The sequence below is a fragment of the Haemaphysalis longicornis genome, unplaced genomic scaffold, assembly GCF_048455015.1.
Source record: "Haemaphysalis longicornis isolate Haplotype H1 unplaced genomic scaffold, Haemaphysalis longicornis Haplotype H1 scaffold_1, whole genome shotgun sequence".
Taxonomy (NCBI): Eukaryota; Metazoa; Arthropoda; class Arachnida; order Ixodida; family Ixodidae; genus Haemaphysalis; species Haemaphysalis longicornis.
Window position 1 is genome coordinate 155,742,931 of NW_027526203.1, and position 26,379 is coordinate 155,769,309.

The 26,379-nt window shown below is 48.5% G+C and overlaps 1 long non-coding RNA gene across 1 annotated transcript; it reads right to left on the reverse strand.

Moving 5' to 3' along the window:
• Positions 1-5,570: 5,570 nt before the first annotated feature.
• Positions 5,571-26,379, reverse strand: LOC144166709 (uncharacterized). The gene is made up of 3 exons (XR_013321735.1): positions 26,163-26,379; positions 10,919-11,137; positions 5,571-6,416 (listed from the first exon to the last, which is right to left on the reverse strand). It is a non-coding gene; the product is annotated as an uncharacterized LOC144166709 (long non-coding RNA).

Genomic DNA, 26,379 nt, shown 5'->3' on the forward strand with positions numbered 1-26,379 from the left:
GCATTGCTGACTGTTGGGGCGGGGCGGGTATACTCTGAACACTGTTGAGCAGAGGACAACGTGGCGAGGTAGGGTAGGTCCTTCGATTGTGATGAGAAGGGAAGCCGTTTGACCAAGCCGGCGGAAACGCACATTTTTCGAGATGGCTTCCTGCAGTTCCATTGCAAAATATTTTCTCTTTCCATTATGAAGTGTTCAGAGCTACTGGTGTGTGACTATTTACGTAAGGTCTTTCGGGGCTTGCACTCTTTGAAGAGGTTTTTTACCTTCTCTGGAGGTTTGGATGAAAGGACCCGCTCTTTCCGCTGCGAAGCAGACAAGAAAGATGCCACATCTATTTTGTCATCAGATCTGGGGGGGGGGGGGGGGGGGGGGGTGGTACCCAGAGGACCGGACCCCCTGTACTTGGCTCCCTTTTCGGAGCCCTTCGTTCGACCCGCGACGGCCGAGGCTGTCAGGAACGCTCCTGGTGGCACAGGCGGTGCGGCGGGGGTGGGAGCTGCCGCGGGAGCTTCCGTCTCCATCTTATCCGTGCCCTCGCATGTGCTTTGGGCCGGTGGAAAGGAAACAGTGGGTGCAGCAGCATCCCCAACTGACGTGGTTGCTACCACAGCCGCTCCTGGCTCAGCGAGTGGTGCGGAGGCGAGTTGGGCTGCCTGAGGCAACCCAGGGGGGAGGGGGGGGGGTGGACCAAGCCCGACTCTCGGTACTGGGTCCCTGCCGAAACCAGACGCCGCTCCGCCCCCCCCCCCCCCCCCCAGCGAGCTGCGTTGGCGTACTTCCCCTGAGAGAAAAAGGCGAACCTCTTTCGCGTCTGTGGGGAGGGGATGTTCTCGTTGACTCTTACGGTGATGATTTGTTTTTCTTGCTTGAACTTTTCACAACTCCTAGAATAGGCAGCGTGTGGTCCCTGGCAGTTCGCACAGGTGAAGCTCTCGGATTCGCAGTTGTCGGTTAAGTGATCATGTGCTGCACATTTTACACACATCAGTTTACCACGGCAAGAGGTTGTGCCGTGCCCACACCACTGACACTTGAAGCAGCGGCGTGGGCTTGACACGTAGGATCGGACCGGATATCTCATGAAACCTGCGTTGACCGACTCGGGAAGTGTTGAGCGGTCAAATGTCAAGATTATATGTTTGGTTTCCATTTTTTGGTCATCTCGGCGTATGGTGATTCGCCTCACTGCTGTCACGCCCTGATCCCGAAGGCCGTCGAGAAGATCTTCTTCAGTCTCATTTAATAGATCCCGATCAGAGATCATGCCCTGGCAGCTATTAAAGCTGCGATGGGGCGTGATCTTGATGTCAACATCGACCATGCGCGTTTCCTTAAGGAGGTTAGAGGATTGTTTGTTTTCTACTTCAATCAGGACTTCTCCCGTTGTGAGTTTCTTAGAATTGTACGACTTTCCGATAAAACTTTCAAAAAACTTGGAAATCAGAAAGACAGACTGGGAGGTGATGGGTTTTGACTTATCCAGGGATCCCATTACCAAAAAGCGCGAGATATTATAGGGCTTTGGAAGAGGGATCGAAGGCAAATGAGGAAAAGAAACTTCGGTGCCGCCCCTTTTCAGGGACCGATCACGTTGGGGGGGGGAAATACTATATGCTATAGTATAAAAGCAGGGGACGGGGGTACTTCCTTCTCAAACCTTACCCTGAGAGCTTGAGAGGTCTCGGAGCTCCTTGCCTGGTAAATAACAGGGAGCCCATCCGCCGGAGCTTGACCACGACTCCGACAGCCACCGTTCGTGGTTTCTCACCCTCCACCTATAAACACATCGCCACGGTTGACTCCGCTATGTTTGGGCGCTCGGGGTACTGGGTGTCACCAATACCGTCACCAAGATTACTCAAGGGGCCCTGTGCGGGGTTACGAGAACACTATAACAGCAGTTGAAACCATCAGGTGCCATTAGGAAGTGCATCGTTTTGTACAATATAGGTAGCCCTGTTAGTTGTTCATGACGGATTAAAATGTTTGCTCAGTGAACTCACGCCATTACCAGCATGCATGATGGGCGATAGAGTTAAATGTGTTATTGAGATACTCCCGCCTTGGATTTCGCAATGCGTGAGTTTCGAGAATTCCGCACCTCTGAATTTTTTTTTGACATCTGGCTAACCGCTCATAGATTGAGTACAAAAGAACGCCACTTTGAGAAATATCTTGATGCACTCTGCGGTTACCCATGGTTTGTGAATTTTCTTAGTGTGTATGTGTGTTTTAAATTTAAAGCGCTTTTTGTGAGCTTGTAGGCACAAATAAATATGCAGATAAAGATATATGTTGACCACAGCGTGCCATTAGTTGAAGCAATTTGTTGTCTGAAAATTTACAAGGTAGTGACAGCGATGTCCTCAATCAGAGCAATGACAGGCAGTGAAGTTTTCCCTAATTGAGGACTAGCGTTTCTGTGAATTTGCTTCTCAGTTTTACGGTATTGTCTGTGAACTATGAGGTGTTATTTTATGTATGTATGTATGTATGTATGTATGTATGTATGTATGTATGTATGTATGTATGTATGTATGTATGTATGTATGTATGTATGTATGTATGTATGTATGTATGTATGTATGTATGTATGTATGTATGTATGTATGTATGTATGTATGTATGTATGTATGTATGTATCTATTTATTTATTTATTGCCACATACTGCAGCCCTTTAAGGGCTATAGCAGGAGTGTTTGAAATACAGAGGAGCGATTAGAAGTGCATCACTTCAGCGAACAAGAAGTACAATTAACACCGCGCACACATTGCAATTCCATTCAGAACAAAAATACTGGTCCTGTAGATGCCAATGTACGTAGAATCCTAGTTATACATCCAATGAGCAGGCACTGCAGGACGGGGCCCACATACCAACACAACAAAGCAAGGAACTATTGATTAAGCGCGACTTTCAAGAAAAAGCTGAAATTGATTTATCGATGCGCTCCTGATATCACCCAGCAGTAAATTCCACTGTTCTGTCGTTCTTGGAAAAAAACTAAAACTAATCAGTCGCATACGGCCACATGTTCATGGTCATACATCGTCCGCCAACCAAAAAGCTAGAGCTAATTCCTTTCTTTCTTCAGAACTATGAATACCTTGATTTACCAGCGTTTATTACCTGAAACCGATAATAGGGGCGCTCCTATAAAATGGTGGCCGATGACCGCTAACCGTGGTCTCAATAACTCAGGATTTCGTTCCTGTTACATCAGCTTGTGCACTAGATAGATCGTAAACAGTCTCAGCTTCAAGTGTAAGGCGCGTGGGTTTGGGTTCACAAATGAGCTTTTAGAATATTTGATACGAGCAGCAGTGAAAGCTATGAGCCTTTGAGTACTGCTGTAAAACATGTGAATAGTTAGGTTAGCCCTAATTGCCGATTTTAGTTTATTAAAGTACGCAAATCGAAGTATATGTTTAAAGGGGCACTGACACAAAATTTTGAAGACGAGATAACTTCGGAGATAGATTGGTGGGAACACATATACATCATCTGCAAAATATCAGCGGCGAATACAGCCTAGAACATATTTAAAATCAATTTTAAAGTGTGCGAAACGCAACCGACCTGCCAGCAGAGGACCACGCGCAATCGACATCCCGAGGATATCGTGTAAATAAACAACATCCAAACACGTCACGAGTTTGTGTTTGCCGCTTCCGCACTGCCGGCGCTTTTCGCCGGCTCGCCCGGCTCGCCGCTCCAATCGGAGGGCCGGAGGGCGGAGCTTCTGCTCTCGAGAACGAACGACCCGATCGTTGGCGGCGGAGGCGCCGTGATTTCGTCAGCTCATGGGGCAGCTGGCCGCGACCCAAGTTCTACAGCGATTCCAGGCACTCTGTTTCTATTACTGTTTATTACCATTGGATGCGAAAACGCGCCGGAGGCACGAAAAGCCCACTGAGCTAGCCGCACGATCGCTGTGCAGGCGGCGGCCACGGCCGCGAAGTGGCCCAGGCCGGCACAGGTAGCTCGAGTGATAGCTTGTTACCGCTGCACGAAATTGTCCCCAAGTCCCGACCATGGTGGCTTACATGAGAAAGGAGTTAATGATGCGATGGCGGGTTGCATTAAAAATTGTCATCTGCACCGCTTACGAGAGCGGCACTCGAATATCCGCCGCAGTGCTAAGCCGAACACATCTGTAGGTGGACCTGTAGGCAGACCGGCCGGCTGCTCCCAGCGCGCGTCTTGCCACCCACCGTCTCGAGCGTCGCGCGTCGTTCTTTAGCCGCGGTAGCATTTGCACTCGCAGCGCCTGCGTCACATCCACGGTCGCTTTTTAATTAAGCGCCTCACGAGATCAGTACGTGGGGGCATTCGCAGAAACTGCCGTAGATGCGGATTCGACAGTGCTACGGCGGCTCTGCTCTGTGATATCCCTCCGACGGTCACGTGGTCAGCTTTGTGCACACAAAATCCATGGTTTCGTGGCACTCGCTGAAACCGAAACTGCGACTGGCCGCATTTAAAATGCCTCTAATTAAACAACCGTCGCACGCTGAGGCAAATGAGGTTTCTACAGGTTATAAGTAGGTCACTAGCTACTTATCGCAACAAAAAAACAAGATGCAAAATTTTTGTGTCAGTGCCCCTTTAAGGAAAGAAAGAAAAATCCCCAAATATTTGTTGGTGGACGATATATAACGATTAATATTTGCCGCAAGTGACTGATAGCACCTCAGAGTTCCAGACGATGCCGTGAAATTGAAAAGCCAATTGACAGAAAGAATACTCTTGATTAGTTCCGCATTTTCGCCTCGCTTACCTTGCCTCTTTGTAAGAGCTGTAGCCGGGCAGTAGACAACTTTTCTGTCGCAAGTACAACATGTTTGGGTTAACATGACGGCAACAAAATAAAACAAAAAGTTGTTGAGAAGTGCGGCTGTGCATTTGTGTTTATGCCTTGTGGATTAAAGAAATTGAGGCATCTGGTGACTTAGGAGTGCGTAATATCTTTTGAGGTCGTTGGTTTCGACGGAGCAACTCAACTGGGATAGTGGTCATCAGCGCGGACCGTAAGAGTGCATCACACGCTGAAAACACTCAGTATGTATACTGGGCAGATATCTGCATTGAAAGGAGGCCGCTATTAGATATCGAAGTAGAGAAAACAAGAGCATGCAATAATGTTGATTAAACACAGACATTTCTACGAATATGCCGTTGGTTGTATTGTATATGTCTTGTTGACATTTTTGGTGCTCCCTCAAAAATAGTGCTTCTGTCTCGGACTCGTAATTTAATTGCGACGAGAAAGTTTTCTCCGATTCTCGCATTAGAAAAACGCATAGAAAACCCTATCAGCTGAGGACAGTAGGCTCAAGTGTAGAATATTTAAGACATTATTGCCACATGTGATGCGGAAACAACTCTGAATAGAGGCGTATTCCCGACTGTTCGTGTTAGATTGTGGATATTGCTCAACCTCACGAAAGGCGACACAAAACACCAGCACAGCAAAACACTACCTCACCAAGACACCTCTTGAGCTCTGGCCCAGGCGCTCATTGATGAACATGGGTCAATTTTTTTATTTTTTTTATTCCCGTGAGCAGAGTTGTTCGCATCATTCAACTCCGGTTCAGTTACATCGGCCAACACCTCGTTCTAACACGGGCAGCACTTTTTACTTGAATGTTTGGGTGGGCTGGTTGATCCAAGTACGCCATGCAGTGGTCGCTAAGAAAGCAACTCCAAAAGTGAAGCCTTATCCGCTTTAGGTTGCACAGCTTCCCAAAACCGCTCCTGGAATGCGCTGAGCTTCGGAAAGTCGGCCGCGCAAACAGTGCAGGTCAACCAGGCCAAGCTCACCTGCGGATAGTAGTTGCCGACAAAAAGGCGAATATCGTAGCTATCGGTGCTCAGCCTCTTAAGCTCCGGCATTGATCGCATTGCTGCATGCAAATGTTCAGGATCCACGCCCAATCGCTTCAGTGGCGCTCTTGTGGCCAGTGTCAGTCGCTGCAAACGCTTTAGAGTCTTCCACGGCTGACTCTCGGACGCGAGAAATGCTGCGGCAGTTATTCCTGAACTAAGGTACAATTCACTCAGAGAGCCTGCTGCGGCGAAGATTGTTCGGAAGGTGTCAGGAGGGATAAAAGAGCTGAGCTGAAGCGACTCCAGACTGTTTAATCCATCTGGAGGAATGGACTCGTTCCGCACGCTGCATGCAATGATCGTGAGGTTTTTGAGGGCCACAAATTTCTTGGCGATGATTGCAAAGCTCACGCCATCAAAGTGGGATAGTGCCAAATCCGTCAGGAAGGGGACCGTGCGCAGATGTGTTATGTACCCATCAAAGGGGCACGGGCGATCCGCAAAGTTATTCACTGAGAGACGTCTCAGATTGAAAAAGCTACTGAGGCAGGCGATGACCGCCGTCGACGTTGTCGTCAGCTGCAAATAAAGCAAAACACTGGCTTTAAAACGCTGTGAAACACTGGGGAATACACTTGAACGAATGCTTACACTGCTTCGCTAGTTTGCATATAAATATTGTGTATGACTTGCTGGAACCAAAATTTTGTCGGTTGTGACCCGCACACATAACGGTACACTTCGCCGAATCATCAAAGCGGTTAACTATTGCGTGTATACGCGCACCTACGCAAACAGCGTACTTTATTACTTTGCTTCCTTCGCACGGCGCAGGCACCGTGCGAAAACTCAGTTCTGCGTTTACCAAGCGCAAACGAACGCACGCTCTTCAAGCAAATCTCTGAGTGTACGTTAGGGGCACGTATCTCGCTCGTCCCGTTCCCGCTGTTCTGTGGACGGTAAGTGGCATCATACAAAACAAAATGCCGCTTTCTGGCGCCTTACATGCAGTAGCGAACACAACCCAGGATTATGGAAGGGCTGGGTAACTAACGGGCGAGCACGAAAATTGCAATTACTCATAGTCTTAACACGTAGGGGAAAAACCAACCCGCCGCCAGACATCACGGTCACTGTCGTTAGCAGAGTATGCAGGCTACGGTTGCTAGGACTGCACGCGCAAACAAACGCGAAGGTCACGTAACCCTTGGCGCGACTCAAAAAGCAAGTTAATTTGATGACCCGCATTATCCCAAGGATAACCAACCACCGCCACAGCATAAAAGAAGCGGACGTGCAGGCTCCGATCACAAGGCGAATACAGTAGCCGACCGATTTTTCGTACCTGGAGGGGAACGAAAAATAGTCCCAATAAAGGAGCTGCAGTCCAAAAATCCACGAGCCGCAAAAACGAAGTTTATTCAATCTAAATATGACTGATGGAGTCGCGAATGGTTGCTTGCTTTAAATTCCTCCTTTGTTTGAGAACGTCTGCTTGCATCTCTGCAAGCGTCACATTCTCTTTGTAAACATCACAATCTTTGTGATGGTACGCGCAGTGAACAGACGTTGGGGTGAACCGCGTGAACCACAATCACCTGGCTACCGATCAAGTAAAAGAACAACATGCACGACGATGCGCAGCACAGGGGAAAACTGATGATGATGTTGCCTATAGTCAGCGTCACCTGGTGCCTAAAAAGAGTGATTTATAAAAAAAAAAAAACTGGCCACGTACCACCCGTTTCCGGCTTTGCAGACTGCTTCCACCGCAGATTACATGCAAAATTGCAAATCGGCCTGTATTGGCGCCTTAACAGGTTACCTCCCCATGTACTTTAACATGGGTGTTCAATAAAGTTTCACTTACTTACCTGCGCCACTTGTAAATGTAATGCATGGTCAGCAAAGAAAGGTGCATCCAACAGGCACGGGTTCAAACACTTCGTTCGAATCTTAAGTTTGGGGCACGTTGTTCGGGCAGAGCGCGGTCGACGCAAAAAGGTAAATCGAACCCACACCGGTTCAAGCACTTTTTCCGTGATGTCAATATGCGCATAGGCGCAATTTTACCATGCAGGAAACGCCGACGCACCTTAGCCGCAGCTCGTACTACACACGGCGGTGTGCCTTTTCTAACCCGGATCGGCCGCCCTCCGTTATTCAGTTAATGGCAAGGTGTTCAAAGTGTAATTCTCGTGAACAGAGCGATTTCCTCTGTTTTAGACCGATTCTTTGAAACCTTTCTTTCGCCCCGAACGTGCGGAAATAGCAGTAAAGGTTGTCTTTGTCAAAAATTTGGCAGTTTCCGCAGTGGCTAAAAGTGGGTGCTCCGCCGAGCGGGCAGCCTCGCATCTCCAATTTCGCGGATAAATGTGCACCGCCGAAAACGGGGGTGGTGCCATGCAGCTCTTTGCATTTACTGGTCATAATTTCCTTATTTGGGGACACCCAAACATCCCGCCCTGTTACGTCACAGCCCGAGCCAGCGCCGCCAGCTGCAGTGGAAGCGGTTCGGCCGTATCCAGTCCGCTTACAGGGAGCAGGTAGCCCCTCAAAGGGAGTAAGATATAAAGAGGAGCGCCGACTGCGCCACAGAAAAAAAAATTACGCCCACCTCCCCTCGCGGGAACCCTGGTGTGATGCGAAGCTGAGGGGGGTTCAAGCGCAAGCGGAGAGCAACCGTCGACCGAAAGGCCGCCGGAGAGCGGCACACCGGTTATATGCGCAGCGCGCCCGAAGGAGAGGAGACCGCGGTGAGAGAGAGTACTGCACATGCGCAGCACCGCGCGCAGCGCCGCCCACCGGCGGAGTGAGAACGCGCTGGGCCGCACACCCGCAGATGTTGAGAGAGAGTGTTCGCTCTCACCTGGGCACGCGCCGGCGCCAGTGCGTCTGACGCGGCTATGACGCAACACAATCCAACACAATTCACTTTAATCCAATCCAATCCAAATCCAATCCAATCCAAGCCAAGTCAAGCCAATCCAATCGAATCCAATCCAATGCCCCTCGCGAGAGAGTGTTCGCTATCGGAGAGGAGAGGGGGAGAGTGGAGGATAGACGCAGCCTTACGGACAACAACGGACACACGCAGGAGGGCAGCGGTGCGGACAACAACAACGGACGCACGCAGGAAGGACAGGGCCGCCGACAAGAGATGCTCTCAGCGTCGCATCTAAAATGTCCCGGTGGAGCGAGACCGCCATAGAGTTTCTTACTGCATACACTACAGAGGAATCTGGCGCTAGCGTCTATGCGGCTCACATCAAGGCCGTCTGTGTCGTCATGGGCCGCAATTATACCGTGCGCTCGCCTTAGTTTCATCATTGGCTTAGGTTTAAAAGCTTTAGTGGCTGTAAATTCAAATACAATGCCACAAGAACGTGAAGAAGAGTGTGTAATTAAATAAATAAAACACGCTGTTTTAGAGCGAAAGAAATAAAAAAAAATGTTTTCATTTACTGAGAATCTGCCAGTACGGTTAGGGCTACTATTCTGTGGCCTAACGATGATGTAAAATTTTAGGAGAAACTCATTAAAGAATCTTATTTTGCAAACATTTCAAATAATAAATTGTTTGAAAAGCTCAGAAACGTTTTATGCGCGTATACCTAGAAAGCAAGCACCTCGCCTTCGTGGTGTCTCCGTTCGTGTTTTCGTGACAGTCCGTCTGCTACAACTTTCGCAGCGGCAAATTACCCGCTCAGTCTAAATGTGCAGGGGCTATTATATGTACTCCTACTGCAAAAAAGAACCGGGAAGCGGACTCTCCTTACCACGAACTAAGGTATACATTGTGGGTTTGTACGTAAATATGTACTGATAGACGCTCGCCGGCGCTTGTCCTCCCATTTGCTTACAATGAAGCACAGCTGTCTTGGCATGAACTAATCGAGCGAATTTCGAGTTTCCAAACGAAGCGAGAGAAGCAAAGCGAGTTTCGGCCGTTTCGGCCGGAGCGGCTACCTCGTAGACGTAACAATGCACAGTGAAGAAAGCAACTCGAAGAAGACGCTCAAGAATCCGATAGACATGCCAAGCCAGCAGCACTATTCATCTTACCATAACCCCCAAGCCGACATGGATTACTGGGCGCAGTTTCCTCTCTAGTATACTTACTGAGAAACTCCATGCAGACCGTCCAGCTTTAACCTTGCTCTCTTCCTCTTTCGCACCCATCTCGTCATTGTGATTGCGTAGGTGGCTCTCCCCTTGTTCGCTCTCCCCAGCGGATTGTTTCCTTTCGTCGCTACACCTTTGTTTAAGCATGTAAAACTGTGGGTGCAATCATAAAAAAACGCGTACGCGCGCGAAACCTAAATTCAGCGGCACGGGAAGTGGCACACCGCCACATCACCGGTGACGCTCGCTTAATTCCCTAGCTGCCAAGGAGCGTTTAGTCAGACATACTCAAGGCCGGCTAAAACATATCGTTCTAACCCGGCAGATTAAAGGCGCAATCGTGCGACGACGATTCCGGCAGCGCCAGATAAAAAATGAGAAATTGTAGTACCACGAACCACAGCATGCAGTTTAGCTTATTTGTGCTCACAGTACATCCATGCAGTGCCTAATTCGCCCTTCTTACTTCTTGCTCACCCGCTCTCCCGCCCCGTGCTTAATGATTTATACTTCTGCGCAAAAACAACGCTTATGAGGGTCGTCCGCAGTCTCCATAGACGCGCGGAATGACGCAAATTTCCGTTTCAACACCTGAAATGGATGGCCGCCCCCACGTAGAAAGGCGCTGTCAGCGTAATTAGGCGACCTAAGAACATCGAACGCCACCTCTACTTTAACCCACGTCCTAACTTGCGGACTCATGTTAACTGTCACTGTACGGTCATGTGATCTTGTCGATAAGGCCAGTGGATAACGCCAGATGCATTTCTGAACGACGTCTCCTGATAACCTAGTTTGTGAAAATAATGGTGTTCAGAAACAAAGAGCTAAGGAGGACACCGGCCTACATTCCGTCATATCAAATGCTTGCGTGTTAGTGCTACAGGATTAGACGCGAGAGGTAAAAAAAGGAGCAGAGAATTTTATTCTAGAGAAACAACTTGACAATAACTCACGTTTATCTGCTGAATATTCGGATACTGCTGCCAGGCACTCCGAATTTCCGCAACGCTCGTGTCCTCAAGCATGGTGATTTCCGAGTTGGGCACCGCGACACTGCGCCCGAGGGTGAGCTCCGTGCACTGTCCCAGTAGTTGTAATGGGATGGTCAAGCCGAACGCGACGAGTTGCGACGGACCGAGGGCCTCGTTCACTGGAGCATGCACGAGACACAACTGCGAGGAACGCAAAATCAAGCGAAATATGCAATCATCATATATGACGTGAGTAGATAACGGCGTGCAGGGAGAATAATCACATGTTTTTGAGATTGTTGGTTCGTATCGAGGAAATATCTTCAAAATAGAAGCACCGGAGATGCAATTATTGGGCCCACGGTTAAAAGTGCTCGCACAATATCACGGCCGACGAAGTTCGCAGCGAGAGCCCTACCTCCAGCCTTTCTCGACATCGCACATTGAGTTCTGATTGCTGAAATGTTATCAATGGTTGTTCAATGCTATCTTCTACCCCTTCATTATTAATGAGATGCTACGTAGTTAGTATCAACTTTGCTAGGTTCTGCGATGTTTCAGTAAGACGGAAGGCATGCCGCGTGGAGGTTGCTTTTACGGTTGTATTCGCCACTCCGACACATGGGTATGTATAATATGTCATTGCTGAGAAGTTTTTTTGCGCGTCATATTCCTCAGCACCAGTCATATTCCCTCAGTTTTATTTTCTTGACACGAAATCGCCGTGAAAATCTGACGAGCAACCGATTGACCTTGGCTGGTTTATTGGTATACAGTTGAACACGGATATATCGAACACGGATATATCGAATTATTGTCTATATCGAACAGAGCAAACATCCCCTTGAAAATCCCACGCAAAAGTATAGGGCGGTTGTGCGCGTTTATCGAACTCCTGATCAGGGGCAAATTCGATATATCGAATTCCGCGCCGAAGGTGCCCCTGAAAGTTTGCTTCTTCTGATGGGGTGGAGTTGATGATAATGTTGACTCATCGCAGGAGGAGCTGCCTGGCTTGGTGAGACAGAGGCGGCGTCCGCGGCATTATGTCGTTCGATGGCCTTCAACAGCTGTTTTCAGGCTAGCACGAGGGGCAGCTCCATGATAGCTAGAACGCGGATAGTGGTTGGGGCGAGAGGACATAAAGGAGCAAAAGAAATTTTTCTGTGATTGAGCTGTTTGGTGGCTCGTGCAGGGGGACCGATGCGGCGTTGTATGTTTGTTTTGTCCAAGGCATTCATTTCGGAGCCACGAAGGCGGGAATTCGTCGGGCGCAGGCTGCTGAAAAGATGTTGGTTGAAAAGGCGTTCGGAATTCCTCGCAGTATATAGTTTTGAGGGCGAAGCACGCATCAACGTTGACGTAAAGGCGAATGCAGCACAACCCGCCCCGGCTATTCCGGAGCGTGTCGGGTGCAAAGCGACTTCGTTGCACGCCTCCAGATGGAGGAGGTGTTCGGTTCGGATACTGAAGATAACGGCACTCAGTGCCTGACAACGTTCCCAATCGCCTACTGCAGCCGTGGTTCCGTCAGCGCTATTCGCCTCTGTTGTTGCACAGTGTACAGCGTTGCTGTTCTCATTTGAGCGTGTTTGTAATCTTGAAGACAATTTGGCAACCTTTACGACGCAGAAGAAAAAACAAGCGAAGCTCCAAGACATTTCAATGATAAATAAAGTGCGGTGGTCATCATGCTGCGGTTAGGAGTTTCCGTGATTTGAGGGTTAAAACGGTAAACTACCGTTTTCCACGACTTCAGAAAACTCTCAGTGATGTGCGGATTTGTCAGATAATCTTCAGATAGGCGTATTTTATATATCGAATTATTGATATATCGAATTTTTTCGCGATTCCCTTGGAGTTCGATATATCCGTGTTCGACTGTATTCCTGTTGCCATTTTGTGCGCAGATAGAGTGTTTAGCTTTATCGAACAGCTTGATTTTTTTCCCGCGTCCGGTTCCACCTGAGAAAAATTCTATGAACTATAAATTACACACCGAGCACCTGCTGCAAAAATTGAAAATAAAAGTCTGAAATATGATTGGTATTACTAGAGGAACTGTCACCGTGTGGATATAATTACCGTTTTGGAACTGGGTTCGGTCCCTCTGCTGACAAGTGCTTCCTTTTCGAATCTGGAGTAAAAATGTCCACGCTTACAGTCACGCATGCCGAGCTCACGAACTTGCCAAAGGTTTAATGTGGGTCCGGCACAGGTAAAAGTATTTATTTCAGAAGATACTTTACTAATATTAGCCATTGAGATGACAACAGTGGACACCGAGCACACCGCTTAGATCTGTCGGCCCCAGTAAACACTACAATTCGGAACAATGGTGTTCTTCCTGACTGCTAACCTTAACACTGTTGGGCTGTGTAATTAAGGAGTAGAAGGAAGTTTTCAGAATTTGTTTTTTTCCCGAACGATTCTATTTTGTTGAATTTAATGCCTATCCTTCGTGCTTTGTTTGTGCCCCGAATGGTGAATCAGTTTTAGCGGAGCCTTAGCATTGTATAAAAACTGAGGAAATAAGAATCCCTACATAACTTCCTCGCATAGGTTTCGGCCATGGAAAGAAGAATCGTGGTGCATGCTTCCAGATTTTAAAGCAAAGCTTTCTACCTCTACCCCCCAAGGGTTCTTTCGCGACCGTTGGTGTCACCAGAAAACTCCAGCGAACAAATAAAAGAATTTACTGGCACCGCCGGGAATCGAACCTGGAACTAATAAACTAACAAAGCGAGAGCCCGTTGTCTCACCGATTCAGCTACGAGCCCACGCGAACGCGGGAAGACAAATGGTGTACTCAACAAGCACATCTACGGGTTTACCCCCTGCCTTCTCGCTGAATGCCACGTGAAAGCGTCACACGACCACTCACACCCGTCTAGCGGCCCTGTGTGCACCTTGCTCATGTGCTAAGAGTTACAAAAATTAAAGGAAGCTCACACCAATCCATGGCATATCACTTTTAGTACGTCAATGTGCTAAAGCCTGTGGCCTCCAGTGTTTACGTAAAAAATCACAGCTCCTTGTCGTCCACCCTCACGCCAAATCAAGGAATACATTCAAATACTCCTTGATGACCAGGCCATCACTCCAAACCCCAGCATCAAGATCCTGGGCCTACATTTCCAGGCCAACACCAGGAGTGACGTCTCCTTGCAGCGCCTCAAAAACAGCATTATTCTAATCATACACATGATCAGGCGAGCTGCCACCAAGAAGCGAGGCCTCAAGAAATCCGATACCTTTCGATTAAATTCAAGCTTTTGTCCTCTCGAGAATCACTTACGTCACACCTTGTCTTATTCTCGGCGAGGAAGACGTAAAGATGCTTTATATAATGAAAGGCCGTTGGTTTTCTCATGAGTGCGTCCACACTGAGGATGCTTAGCACGGGCTCCACAACACGGTGGAAGAGCTCAGAGAAGGCCATCTTTCTAACCAGAAGGTCCGACTCAGAACTGCGGTGGGTAACCGCATGCTTCACGAGATTGGCTGGGCAGCCGAGAATGTCACTCCGCTTGATGTACTCCCAGACTCTTGGCGACTAAAACTAAATATGCTCCCTTTGCTCATAAATATGAACCCCTCACATGACGAGGGTCACCGAAAAGCACGGGCTCAAGCGCTAAACACCACCCTCGATGGGGATCATGCAGTTATCTACACAGACGCCTCCAAACATCGACGGCAGCAACACGCCATCATCGTGGCTACCTCCAGAACCAACCTCCTTGCGTGTACCTCGATTAGGACCCAACAAATGACGGCAGCAGAAGAGGCAGCCATCACATTGGCTCTCACTCAACCAGGGGTTCGGAGGGTAGTCACCGATTCCCAGCAATCCTACTGGAATTACCAGTCGCGTTGGGTGTCCTGACCTGCACTGTGCGTGCAAAAAAACCACTCCCCAAACGGTTCCATTCAGCTCATCTGGACACCGCCTCACGCTTCAATGGAGGGCAACAAATACGCCCACCCAACAAGCCTGCGCTTTCACCTCCCGTGCTATGGAGCTGCACGAGGACAGTCACCCGCTTGTCACGTCCAGTGAGATAATCCAGCATTATCGCCTTCTGAGAGAGACCGCACCTTCGCTTTAAACTGACCTTTCCAGAGAACAACAGACTACGCTACGGCTCATACAATACTGGCTCCTTCCCACAGCCTGCGCGTCTTCACATAATGCATCCGAATCGCTACGACGCTGAATGTAATTTTTTCTCAGAAGTAGGAATACTCCGCCCCGTGATCGGGGTGTGCGACTTTAGCCCTGAGCACCCTACTCTCTTTCCGTCAACTTCCCAACAAGAGCAATGGGAGATGATGCTGTCCAGGCCCTCTCTACCTACCCAGCTTCAGCGGGTGGACAGAACACCGGCCGCGCGGAATGCATATGGGCCCCACAGAAGAAGGAACCACTCCCCAAGGCTGCACTCTGGGCCGTTCAGAAATCTGAACAGAAGTATTTCTTCCTCCTACTTCTCAGCCGCAAGTCTCGTCGCCTCCGTCCGCGGCGCAGAGACGGAGAAGTCAGATCGTCTAACACCGGGTTGGAGCTTGCTTTGATTTTATAAAAAAAAGTTTCCACTCTTGCTACACCAATACAACTGAACCAAACACCGTTCATGCATCATGCATTGATTTAACCTTACCAAGATTATCTCTTTGAAGTAATAAATGGTGTGGTTAAGTGCATCTAACTTCTCTCTGGTTTTACTATTTGTAGAGCGATGTGAGTGATTTTACGTGACGTCGCATGAGTAATCGTTATGGGTGCCGTTTACAGCTTTGCTTTCCAACCACATTCACGGGGTGGATTGGCGCGATTTTTTTAATTTGGAAATGTCATGCTCATGATTAAGCTACATAACTTGAAGCCGTATTTCTAGGACGGTAGCCGAAGCCAATTCAAGAGACCCAATAAAAAGGTTATTGCATCAGAACAAAGTTTGGTGTTCGCTACGCGCACAGTAACTTCCACTACGAGCAGTATAGAATCTCCTGAACAACAAATTTGGAAGCCGCACTTTTGCAGCTTGCTTCAGTTGGAGGCACGGAAAATAGAGTACGTATATAAAATTCTCAAACAACGAAAGAGGTTCAAGACGCTGATGCCTTGGCAGGAACGACATTCAGGACGATTCAGGTAGTGTGTACAAACACGAAGAAGTTTTCGTAGAAGCCGATTGCGAATACTTTATCCAGTTTAGGTGTTACACAACGTGTGTAACTCTAAGAGCAGAATATCGAGGCCCCAGCATGGAGATGACACTTGAGCGCTTCGCGCAGAATTAGTGCATCGGCTGCCTGAGTATGAAGGCTCATTGAAATCTACCCATTTCCCCCAATCACCATCAGATTCTCGTACTGGCTCGCAGGGGGGGCAACAAGGGTGGAGGTGGTCGAAAATCTTGACAAGTGCGGAGCACAGCTTAGGCATGAAGACGGGGTGGTATCCTGGAGATAATTCTGTCGGACGCGTCTCTGAAGTATTTTGATCAAAACGGCCCCAGGGTGGGTATTTAGTTGATTCTTTAGCCCATAATTTTGCCAAACAATGTTCTATAAAATCTTAGCGGGAGCTGGTGGCTGTCCAAATGTTGTTAACTCATCCAATTGTATGTCAAAGATTAGCTGTTTTGTGTCACAGAAATGTTATTTTATTTATTTCAGAATAGTGCAGGCCAGTATTCTCCTAGCGGGAGAAACAAAGTGACACATACATTCAAACATTTGCCGGTACAGCATATCCCACATATAAGGAACCAGGTTTTAACGAAATAGCGGATTTTACGAACAAATCTTCGTTTCCCGTCACCATTTGGATGCATAGATTTTGTGTCCAGATATAGCGAAAACTGGATATAACGAACTGATTTCCGCTTCCCGATGTGTTCGTTATAAGCGGACTCGACTGTATCAGCAACCTAAAAAATGAAAAAGAATTCACACACACAAAAAACATGACGGGAAAACATACCAGCATATTTGGTAACGCAGCACGTAGATAATACAGATCACAAAGCCATATAAAAATCAGCGTAAATGTCACCTTTAAGTCATATAAGAAACACTCATATAAAACTAGATAACAAAAAGTAGTACATTTCAATATTCCAAAAAACAATAGGCTCAACAAAGGAAGTGCTGTTTTATGGCTCTGACAAGATTTCCGGTCGCCACAACATACTCACGAATTTAGAGGGAAAATGATATTTTCGAGTAAGTTAGTTCTCGCAGAAACAGGCTCTCATGCGTGTACACGTGTGTTAAACGCTCTTGGAGTGGTAAGTGGTTATAGAAACACCGGTATAATTTAAGCAGCCTTTTTACGGAGGGCTTGGTGTAGAATGAAATTGCAAATCTTTTTCCCTCGTGTTTACAGGTTGGGAATATGGCGGTCGGTCATCAGCTTCGTTGGAGAATTTTGCCGCCTGTACTTACCCAAAATCAAAGGAACATATTTAATTCAAATTATGAAAAAAAAACATATTTAACATATTTATTAAAGGAACGTATTTATTTTTTTTTAAATATTATTCTGAGCCGGCGCCATACTACAGACGCATACTGAAGTTTTGACCTCATGTATGTCTGATAGGCTAAGCACAAGCGTGTTTAAACTTCTTCCTCAAGAAAAAAAGTTTTTCAATGATTATTCGCATCTGAGAAATGTTTTGGGACCATGAGAAAGTTTAGGTGAGCTTGACACCAAATACTTATGTGATCAAACTTCCGAAATGGTGCTTCCATGAAGGTGATACCGAAAAAACTGAAATACTTGCCACGCGTATTTCTTGAAATTGCTGTTTTCTGAGCATCAGCTAGGTTCCATATCCCAGTCTTTGCACCGCTGTTCAACACTTTCCACAGCTTTTTGCAGCACAACCTGATCACTTACGAAACTAACATTGATTAGAAAAATAGTTAGTGCCCTTCCACTCTGTGAAAACGGATGACCTGCGAAGCTCCATGCCCTCCACGGAGTGCACGAAACAAAACACGTTTGTTCGTAATTTACGGCTGATCATACTTCCTATACTCGGTGACAACTTAAGAATGGCACCGAAAGTTGCCGCTGTGCCTTATCACCGTAGCCGGATGTTTCTCCGCGCGGCGCAAGTAGGGCGTTACTGGGAATATTTTGAACATGGCGTGAGCCGTTCCCGTGATTTGTTGGACTTAATATGCTTATAAACGACTCCAGTGACGACAAACAAACTGCGTGAGACAAGGCAGACGGATATCACGCATTCATAGCAAACCCTTTCAAAACACGCGCGCACTGACGTCACGGGTCCGGCGCTTTGGCGGAGTGATACACTACATGAGGTGGTGCCGTTCTTGAGTTGTAACCGAGTATAGCAATTACCTGAATGAAACTTGGAATGACCCGAGCTTTATTCTAGCGGACAAGCGTAGAGCTGTCTCCCTCCCGCGTCATAGGCATCTTACTGTTTGTGTAACACTCCAATCCAACCACTCAACCACTGAGGACACCGAACCGGTCGCATTGGGCTGTTTGACGGCCACGTTTAAACCTCACGCCAACACAACGAACATGACATGCCATCAGTAAGGGCATGAAACCTATAGCTGCGCGTGCCCGCCCCCTCCCCCCTACCTTCACTCCCCTGGTGCACGCATAAACTAGAAACTGTTCAGGATCTGGTGCTTAGAAGGGAAAGACACTGTCGAACATGTCGCTCTTGAAATCCCTTTAAGCTGGGCAAGCGATATTGGCCCAAGTCGGCGTTCTAAGCGGGCCAGTTGCTGTTCATCCAGGAGGGATTCGCAGCTACTCGACCAGCTGGAACATCAGGTGGCAACGGTGGCGGCAGTGGCTTTCCGTTGTTTTCGCGCCAATTCACGCTTCTGTTCGGGCTGACGCTTCTAAAGTTTCCGCTCTTCTTCCTCCAAGCCTGTTCTCCCTCCAAGCGTGTGTCCCATAGCGAGTTACCACCTCGACGGCCTAGACCTTTATTCCAGCCGACACACACGTGGGTGTCTCTTTTGCTCCCCAGTCGTAGGCATGTTATTGTGTGTGCAACACACAAACCAAGCCCCAAACCTCTCGATTACGGAGGACAGGGGAAAGGGCGCATTGAGCCATGAGACTCCCACATATAAATCTCCCACCACCACAACGGGTATGTCATCGGTAGCGGTATTCAGCCCTGCTGTGCGTGCATGCCCCCTCCGCCCACCCCCAACCCGTGCACGCCTAAACCGGCAACCGGGGATGGGCGCATAATTATGCGTGAAATACATCGGCGAAGGGAAAGAGGCTCTACATGTGGCCAGACTGATTTATTATTATTCTCCCGCCAGAAGAACTATGACCAGCTGGTAAACGAGGGCCGCCGACGCGACAATGTCGCTCGGAACGGCTTTCAAGCTAAAGAAGAGTTGTGTGTTCACGCCGGCGTTCCAACGGGCGCAAGTTGCTTTCAACCGGCAGGGGCTCGCAGCTAGTGGGCGAGGTAGAATTTGAGGCGGCAACGGCCGCGGCTACATTCCCTGCGGCGTCGGCTTTCGGGCGTTTTAAGTGCGAATGCACGTTATAAGCGACCCCAAACCTTCCACCGCCGGCGGCGGCGGCGGCGTCCGCAGTCCTCCTCTCCCTAGCAACGGCGTGGAGCGGAGAGGAGCGTCGGTAGCAACGGCGCGGTGACGTCACTTCACCACGTGACCGCGCTCGCTCCGCCTCCTCGCCGTGGCTGCGCGGGTGCGCGCCGCTCCCCGCACCGCTCCTCGCGCCGTGACGTCATGGTATGACGTCACAGCGCGCCTCCTCTCCCCAGCAGCTGCCGCGCGCCTCTCTCTCCACCGTGACGTCACACTCTCTCCTCTCCCCCTCGCTCGGCTGCAGCTGCCGTGCGCCGCTGTCCCTCTCTCCTTGCGCTCGCCTCCTCTCTCAGCCACCTGGCTCGGCGCGCTCGGCGCGGCGTACCCCCCTATATATGCAGCGATAAACTGCCAGACCTCCGTGGGTCGGCTCGCGCGCGCTCACGGGCGAATGCCAACGGATTTTAACTTTACTCCCCCTCATAGCATCACCCCGTGCATTCGCACTTAACCATGTTCACCCTCGGGGAAATGCTTGGGAGTTTTTTATTTACACTCATTCGCCTTGCTGTTGATTCTCCGCAATCACTTCATAACGGCGCTATACTGCCGCTGTCAGCCGGCTGCGCAACTTGTGAAAGAGGCATCGGTGGTGGCGAGGGGAATAACCGCTGTGATAACCGTTGTGAGGAGGAGCCCAGGAGCAGCGCCGAGTAAAAGTGGCTTCACGGAAATGAAAATTAGGGGTTGATACATATACTGCTTAGAAGTAAAACAAAAAACAAACACGCAATAACAAAATCAGCCCCCGGAATCGACGCGCATGAACAGGGCGCAATCTATAAAGCCGGTCGTGCATCGCTCCCTACGTGCGGCGTGCGTTGCGTACGCGTAACTATAAGTTTCAAACGACATGCGCGTGGGCTACGTATACTTCTGACGTTCGCGTACGTGAACTCTGTACAGACGTGAAACTAAAATTGCCCAAGATCCCGCAAAATCTATGACGGTGCTTCAACGCACAGAATGTACAAATTCGAGACTATCATATGAAATTTGCACGTGCATAGACGAGCTTCAATCTAAAGAAAGCTACTCGATGTAAAGCAAAATTTCATAAAGTTTCCGCATGTTTAAATAAACGAAATGCTCGAAAAAAAAAGAATGCCACTTGAGCAGGCGCATGTGGTAGCAGTGTGCATGGTTTATTTTTCTACGTTGACGTTTGCATAACTAAGAAACAGTTCTAGTCTTGACCGCGATTTCTTCTTGCTGGCCGGAATAATAGGTAGCGGTCTGTAAAATCGGCATTTTTTGTATGACCGCTACTTTTTATGCAAACTTAGCCCTACCTGACAGGCGCGCGCCTTCCCTACACGGCAAATTTTTGGCCCACCGGCTGCCATTGTCGCCGGCTGCGATGGGTAGATCGTTATCTATAGAGCCGGTCGTGTCCCAATTCGATCACGCAGTGTAAACACAGCACCGACAAAATTCGCGCCCGGAAAATGTGGCTTTAATTGGTCTGTTTCTAGACTGCATTAAGCTTCGGAAAGCTGACAAAGTAAAAACAACTCCACACCAGCGCAAACGCAATATGAATATTGGCTAACGACGCTTCGCTGACTTCCCTTCACTGTGGTTGTGAGTTGTGTATGCCGGTGCGACTGGTACGCCTGTAGAAGATCTAACGACAATTAAAGGCAGGAGAATAGTCAGCGCAGTTTTTCTGCGTAAAAAGAAAATAAAATCAACTGTAACTTTTATTGCAAAGCGTAATTCCAAGATACGTAGCAGGACCTTTTAAACTGGGTGAACTAGCACAGCGGTATTCAGGACGACCACGCGTTTGCGGCCCCTTGTCTGCCTAAGGATGGAAGTCGTTGCTGATCAGATACTTGCTGAGGGGGAGCTTACTGCACAATTGGTATTGAACAAACCCGCAGCTTTGCAGCCAGGGGCCGAATTCTCTAAAAAACGGGCGTCGCTTTGAAGCGACGGGTTAGCGCCATTGAAATGCATGTGTTGTGGGGTTGGGGCGTCGCTTTGCGGTGCTCCTCATCAGGGTCGATCCTGAGAAAAGCACTGTGGCAAGGGCGCGAAGTGACAAGCGAAACGACGGGGGGCAGTGGGTGTCGCTTCGCGCCCTTTCCACACTGCTTTTCTCAGGATCGACCCTGATGAGGAGCACCGCAAAGCGACGCCCCAACCCCACAACACATGCATTTCAATGGCGCTAACCCGTCGCTTCAAAGCGACGCCCCGTCGTTTTAGAGAATTCGGCCCCAGGAGTGCTGTAAATCAACGAGTTTGCAAGAAGTAAACAGAATTGCACAGTCGTGGACACATGAAGCGGCAACACGAAAAATATGAACCAGAACACACGAATAGCGCGATTTCTTTTCCTGCAGCTTAGAATTACGCTTGGCTTAGTTACAAAAACAAAGTCATGTGCAGCTTTCCCGCTCATGGCAGTCATTTCAACAGCGATTACTTTGCAGTTATTTAGTGTAATTGAAAGTTATTTTGCGCTGCTAATATTGGGGGTGAAAACTTGCTTTGCGCACAGTTTCAAGTCGTGCACGTTTTGCAGCTAGGTTCCTGAGCCATGGAAACTATCCCATAGAAATGCATGGGAAGTAAGATTTGACAGCGAATTGCACATAAAATATTCAGAATCGTGGAAACTTCTTCGAGCGTTTTCATCTCCACGTTGACTTCTTGCTTTGCGCCAAATATCACTTTCCTGAAGTGGTTTCCCTAGGTTCCTGAGAGGTCAAAATTTTGAGAGAGAAAGCTGGGCATGTTGGGAAATGCGGCTTTCCACACGCCACTATTGGACCTCAACGAACAGTATTTTTCAGTTTTGCGTGTTCTGGTTCATATTTTCGTGTTCACATTTCATTCGGCCATGACCATGACTGTACATGTAGGGATAGGCCCTGGAAACTATACCTATTATCTGTGGCCGACCTTGTGTTGTATGGAGCATTGCAAGGCTGCACGCATCTCATTTCCAATCTTCAAGCCTTGTTTTCCTGCCTCGACTCACCGCAACGAAGTGCATTTATCTGCATAATTGAACTTGGTCTACTGCAGGCCTTAAGGTCACGCACCTTTTGCGACCCGGTGGAAAATACCAAGAGGAAACAGGCCCCGTTCTCACAAGGTGCGGTCTTCCAGTTGAGCATGTATACGATGGCGCGGAGGGCGTTCAGCTACTGTGTGCGCCTCGGCTCGTCCTTTGGCGCTGAATGGTCGAATACTCGGTCGGCCTGAGCAATGCTGGCAGACTTATCTGGACGATTTCTTGAGCGAACAACATGAAAATGGCACCCCACGGCGGTTCCTAAAGTACCGATAATGCGCGATAACACACAACGTTGGAAGCAGTATACGCCTCGAGCTTCGCAATCGCTGCGCCGCCTGCCGCCGCTTCTTCGCTGTGTGTACGGGATTAGCGCTGTGTGGCTGACAGGTGATCATACAGTGTTTTGGTTCTCTTGCGCTTCTCTTTGCCTTTCCGCGCACTAAACAACTTGTTATGGTGACGTCTGTAAGCAAATAGCACGTTTGGTGCACTTTAAAAAACAGCTGCGTCTTGGTAAAGCGCCGGAACGCCAACAAGAGCTATCTGGGGCCGAATTCTCTAAAAAACGGGCGTCGTTTTGAAACGACGGGGCAGCGCCATGCAAATGCATGTGTTCTGGGGTTGGGGCCGTCGCTTTGGGGCGACCCGCAGGGGGAGTCACCGCAGAAAAGCGCTGTGGCAAGGGCGCGAAGCGACAAGTGAAACGACGGGGGGGCAGTGGGTGTCGCTTCGCGCCCTTGCCACAGCGCTTTTCTGCGGTGACTCCCCCTGCGGGTCGCCCCAAAGCGACGGCCCCAACCCCAGAACACATGCATTTGCATGGCGCTGCCCCGTCGTTTCAAAACGACGCCTCGTCGTTTTAGAGAATTCGGCCCCCGGAGAGCGTATTTCCAAACGCTTCGCTGCACAGAGCACCCATGCGACATGTGTGATGTCACTGCATGCGCTATTCTTTCGAGCGCCTGCTAAAAGGTGCCCACCGTTCGGTTTCTGTGGCCTCGATGTCGAGTACTGAGTACTGGCGCTGACGGCTTGAGTTCGATCCCCAGCAGGTCTATCTTTTTTTTTTCCATTGCCTAATTTTCTTTTCTAGATTTAATTTTTTTCTTAATAAAATCTACGTGTTGTTTTTGTTAATAATGGTGATGTGGTATGTTTTAAGTCGCTTTAGGCGTGGGGCGCAGGCAATGGCCATGTTGAATTACTGTTCTCCATCGCGAACAGAGATGTCACGTGGGTGCTCTGTGCAGTGAAGCGTTTGGAAATACGCGCATCCGGGGAGGCGGTTCTGCACGCTTCTTGGTCGCTCTTGCGGGTGTCGGCGACGGCAGCAGCGTATCACCACTGTCCCCTTCAGACACGTCATGCACAAATGATTTCTGTTGTCGCCTCGTTTAGATCTGGTATTGGCACTATAAAAGGTTGGTTCGTTTTGCAGCGCAGGCAACAAAAGCGGCTTTGCTTCAAATATGTACGTCGTACAAAAATATGTTTCGGGAATGTGATAACCCAATAGCTGACAATAAATTGTGCCTTTTATGGGAATATAAGCCACGCGCAAATGCTAAGTTCATTCAAAGGCTGTGCCTTGTTAAATATGTGTCCACTCACGCCTTATAGCAAGAACCAAGGTATAAGTTAATGAAACCAAGGAAAAATGAATGGTCTGCAAGGCAGAAATAAATAAAATAGTCAAACGGGAATGAAAAAAAAAACGTAGTGCAGCTTCGGAAATGCCAAGGACGTTTGTTTAAGCAAGGTAGTATTCACCAGACCAACTAGATGCGAAATGCGCTGATAGTTCGCAAGTCATTGGGGGGAGGGGGGGGGGGAGGGGAGGGGAACGCTGAACTATCGATGTTTACAAATGCGGAGCAAAATAACGAATGAACGTTTTAGTAATCACACACACAAGCTGCGTGTTCACTTTCAGTTTGTTTTTCGCCTTCATCGAACGGCTGATCACTCGGCGGACGCATTTTTTTAAGAATACAGTGTAGGCAGTTCACAAGCGATACAAGGTGTCGTTGGAAGAGTTGATTGATTGATTGTAGGGTTTAACACGCCGACGCAACGGAGGCGATGAGGCGCGCCGTAGTGGAGGGCTCCGGATTAATTTTGACCGCATGGGGATCTTTAACGTGCGCCGAAATCTCGTGCACACGGGCTCGTTGGAAGAGTGTGGTATCTGATAAGGTCCTCTGATTTCGATTTATGCTAAATTCTGCAGTCTCCCTGTGTTATATGGCGATGTTTCTTAGAAGAGTTTAGTCGTGGACACGGATTACTCTCTGAGCCCGTCTCCGCGCTTCTCGTGGAGGATAAATGTAACAGACGAATCTTTGCGAGCGCTAACTTCGCGAAAAGACGACAAAGCATTAAATTGATCGTTAAATTATCATACTCCCGAGTATAATTTTGCATTATCCATAGTACTTCTTTCGGATAACGTTTGTGAAATTTATGCCGCATCGGCTGATATCTGATATGTGATATTGGCAAGCGTAACTTGCGTGCTGTCAGGTATGAGTGCTCCGATAGACTATGTAAGCGCACAAAGCCGACTTACTTCATAGTGTATGGCCGCAACATGACCATCGGATGAAACACTGCTTACGGAGACACTGCCACTAAATTTCAGGGCAGCGGAATTGCAATCAGCTGTATGCGTACGCCGGATTCGGGGCGCCGGTGTGTGACACACAAATGGCGCTCATTCAGACCGAATGCACCACACTAAGATCGCGTCATAAACGTTTATACTCTCGTAAACACACCACGCTTGCACACAGAGTGCCTGCTCGAACGCGTGCAAACGGTAAATCGCAGTCTTGAACGAGCCCGAAAATCAACGGCGACAGGGGGGAGCGGGCCGGTGACTCCCGCGGCTGCTTTCGAAACGGGCCGCTAGGGGATTTCAGTGGCGCCCCTACAGGCCACGCTTGAGGCGTATACGTATTGCCATGAAACAGAAACCGAAACTGGTTTCAGCAACTCTGCAAAATAAAGCCACGAGAATTGCACTCCCACACATATGCCTGTTGCCAAATACCACTGAAGTTTTTCGTAAAGAAAAGATAGCCTTGACACGCACGCAAATGGGTATGCATGAACATTAACATCTTATATATCGTTCGATCGCATAGCAAGAAGAGTTCGCGTCATTTCGCGTCGATGCGGTAGTTGTTGGGGCCGCCGCAAACGTCGCATGATGTGTTTTCTTCTTTCAGGTTTTCCAAATAAATAGTGCTATGAAACGATGACAAGTACGTTTATTTGAGCCCCTCTACGTAATGCAAACACAAACAGAAGTTTGTGAAATTCACCTCAGTGTCCCTTCACTGTCAAAATCTGAAGCAGGGCTCGTCGGGGTGGAAGCAGCACTAAATGCACGTGGAAGAAAAAATCGAATAAATTTTTACGCTATTTTTCTATCATCTATTACGCTATCTATTCTATAATATATTTTACGCTATTTTTCTATCAGAGCATTGATCTAACATATCCGCGAAAAACGTCTGTTTAAAGAGCCTTTCACAAACTACGAGTACTTACGTTCGGACATTTGATAAACAACAAATCATCTAGTAGCTCCGATGAGATGTAGAGGTTGTGCGCGCCGATACCAGGTGCAGTGCCACAGAGCCATCGGAGCTGTGAGGGCTGCTTTGTCCAGCGTTTATTCTTGTCCCCTCCCGCATGAAGTCTCAAATCGTGGTAGAGTATTAGCGCTGTAACGGCTGGGAACCAGTCCACCAAGTCATCGATACGG